Source organism: Triticum dicoccoides, chromosome 2A, assembly GCF_002162155.2.
Source record: "Triticum dicoccoides isolate Atlit2015 ecotype Zavitan chromosome 2A, WEW_v2.0, whole genome shotgun sequence".
NCBI lineage: Eukaryota > Viridiplantae > Streptophyta > Magnoliopsida > Poales > Poaceae > Triticum > Triticum dicoccoides.
In genome coordinates this window covers 17,615,390-17,619,095 of record NC_041382.1, presented here as the reverse complement: position 1 = coordinate 17,619,095, position 3,706 = coordinate 17,615,390, and positions in this window count along the sequence as shown.

The following is a 3,706-nucleotide window of genomic DNA, read 5'->3' as shown; positions in this document are numbered from 1 at the left end:
ACTTAAATAAAAACGGAGGGAGTACACATTTGTTTTCTTAGTTTGTAGTGAACTAATCATTTGTTGAAATTGTGAAATAAATATATCAGGCTATTGACTTCGAATGTAATGGTCTATACAATTCAATAGTTACAATCATTGTCGAATCCCAAGATGTATACAAGGTCTATAGTACTTCACAACATGCTCAAACTCACATAATCCCAGCCAAATGAGAATCTAAATGCATTTCATAGTTATTACTTTGTAGGATGCAACAAGAACAACCATAACTCTACATCAGCCATTATAGAAGCAACATTTTGACATATCCCAATGTGTGAATGAAACGTGCAGAGAGAGCTTTTGAAGATGGAGCAGATAGGGCGGGAAAGATTGTATGTATGTGGACAAGAGAGTAGGAATCAAACCTAACGAGACAGAGAGAGAGAGAGAGAGAGAGAGAGAGAGAGAGAGGAAGAAGTTAGGTTTGTGAGAAAGATGCATACATGTAATATACATGAGATGCGTGTGCATCTGGATTCTGTATACGTGGAAGGAGAAGAGACAACATGTTTGATGAGAGAGCAGGAAAAACATGGACGAGAGGGGAAGGATCTTGTGGGTTGAGGGATTGACAATTTTGTGCGGGGGAGAGAGGGATTGGTAATTTTGTGCAAGAGAGAGAGGACGGGAGGAGGAGTCAGTCAGCCGTCGTCACATCACCCTGCTTCCAAATGACCCCGCATTCTCTAGCGCGGTGTGGTCGCCGTCGTCGATCTGCTCGTTGCCCTCTTTGAAGATTGAGGTGTTGTGCATGTTGGGGTGCAAAGAAGCACAAGCGAGAGTGGTCGCCGTATAACCTTGGATGGGGATGAATTGTGTGCTCGGGGGAGTGTGTGTGTGTTGTGCTGTGTGTGTCTCTCTCTCTCTCTCTGTGTGTGTGTGTCAGATATTGAGAGAAAACAAACCTAAGGAGAGAAATGGGTATTCACGAAGAGATTGTGCGGGCCTTGAGGTGGGTAGGGGCCGGGTGAGGGTGTCAAAATGTGCGCGTTGATGCATGTGTTGCATGCAACCGTGCGAGGGACGGACGAATCGGGAGAGATGGTTGTTGTATTACGGATGCTCCTCTCTCTGTCTCTCTCTCTCTCTCTCTCTCTCTCACACACACACACACACACAAGTAAACTAGAAGACCGTTCTCTCATGTATACACAACGTATCGGCATCTGCCTATGTCTCACTCATGCATGATGATTTGCACATTCACAGCTCTCTATGTCTGTATCGCACGCACACCGTCTCCACATTGCGCTTCCGCCACAACACACATATGGACACATACCCACGTTCTCTCTCAGTCACACACACAAAATGAGTATTAAAAAAAACTAGGGCGCACCTAAAATGTCCAAATCCAAATAAACACGAACTGCGGCTAAATTCAAATATATGGAAATATTGTAGCGTCAAGAACTTTCACAGGAAAAAAAAGTTGAGCAATACTCGAGGATTGTTTTCACACACACAAAAAGGTTTGATGGATGTCCTTCGAGCGTGACACGGTGACGCATCGTTCGATCGACCGCGCGGCCGCGGTTCACGCGCTTGCAGCGGATTCCGTATCGTGGCCATGGTACTAACTACTAAAAGCGCTGCCTAAGTCTAATTTTTACGTATATTAGTACGGTTTTCTTTTAAGTTTAACCAACCTTATATTTAAAACTAAAGTAAGCTCCAACACGCGCACTCATCAATATGCCGCCGCCGCCGTTGCGCATGCCGGCGCCCGCCTGCTCCGGCCAACAATTTCTCGCCCATCACCGCCGTGTCGCCGCCATCCCTGTGCCTTGAAGCCGAAGGCTCGCCCGCTCACGTCGTCTGCGGTCCCTCCTCGCGATGCCGCCGCGCTGCCAAGCACGCGAGCAGCTGGTGGAGCCACGTCTATGCACGTAGCGTATGAAGAGGAGATGAGCGCGTACTCCAGCACGCCGGCAAGGAGGAACTAGCGTGTCATTGTCGCCTCCGCCCGCGCGGAGGAGGCGCGCATGGTGGCTATCGCGGCGGAAGCCGGTCGCACGCGCGTCGAGCCCGCAAACCGGGTGCAGACGCGGAATCTACCTTCGAGACCTTGAATGCCACGTGGATCCTGCAATCTGAAGGAGCAATTTGGGTCAGTCGACTCATGTGAGCTGTTTGATGCAACATGGATGGCTAGAAGGGCTTCTTCTACCTCTTCTGCCGTCTTCTTCCTTTGCTCCGGCGAACTTCTTTCACAAATCGACTGACCCAAATTATACTACTAGTACGAACGTATTAAGTACAGTAGGAACACGAAGATACGAGCAGTAGTACCAACTGCAAGAAGAACAGTAGTAAGACGTAGTACTAGTACTACTGTACATACTAAAGAGTTCAAATAATGAGAAAGAACATAAACATAGTTCTACTGGGGCCTCAGCACAACACACCCTTGAAAATAAACTAATAAGCAACTAGTCCGCTTGACACTGGAGTAGAACCAGCATGAGCGACGACAATGCCACCTATTTGGAGTCCGAGTCCACGTCCTCGACTTCGTCCTCGTCCCTCTTCCTCTTCCTCATCGCTGACGCTTCTTTGCTTGAACCGGACACTGAGCTCTGCTTCTTCATCCAACCCTTGTAGATATTTAAACAAAGGTAGGCACCCACTGCTGCGTACAGGTTGTGATCTTCATCTAATGTCTTCGACTCCCATGCATGATGAAACTCGTGATGAGGTTTCTTCAGTTTAGCGTACGAAGGATCAATCATGGCTGCTGCCAGGGTCAGCATTGAAGGTTGAGAGGAGGACACCAGGCTTGCCTTCTAGAGATCGAAGGGCTGGCCTACAACGAGACCTATCCGACGCATGACGTCACTGTCGTTCTTAAAGCCTACAGTAACGAATTTCACTTTTTTGTCCTTGACGAAGTTCTTAAAATCCAGGCACTCAACGTCGGCATGGCATATGTGGTAGACCAAGCAAATGTTATGTACGCAAACCTGGATCAAGGCAGGCTTCTGTTGGGAAACATAGTAATTTCAAAAAATTTCCTACGCACACGCAAGATCATGGTGATGCATAGCAACGAGAGGGGAGAGTGTGATCTACGTACCCTTGTAGACCGACAGCGGAAGCGTTAGCACAACGCGGTTGATGTAGTCGTACGTCTTCACGGCCCGACCGATCAAGCACCGAAACTACGGCACCTCCGAGTTTTAGCACACGTTCAGCTCGATGACGATCCCCGGACTCCGATCCAGCAAAGTGTCGGGGAAGAGTTCCGTCAGCACGACGGCGTTGTGACGATCTTGATGTACTACCGTCGCAGGGCTTCGCCTAAGCACCGCTACAATATTATCGAGGATTATGGTGGAAGGGGGCACCGCACGCGGCTAAGAATATGATCACGTGGATCAACTTGTGTGTCTAGGGGTGCCCCCTGCCCCCGTATATAAAGGATCAAGGGGAGGAGGCCGGCCGGCCCCTATGGTGCGCCAAGGAGGAGTCCTCCTCCTAGTAGGAGTAGGACTCCTACTAGGAGGGGGAAAGAAGTGGGGAGGGAGAAGGAAAGGGGGGCGCCGCCCCCCTCTCCTAGTCCAATTCGGACCAGGGGGGAGGAGGCGCGCGGCCCACCTTTGGCTGCCCCTCTCTCTCTCCACTAAGGCCCATATGGCCCATTACTTCTCCCGGGGGGGGT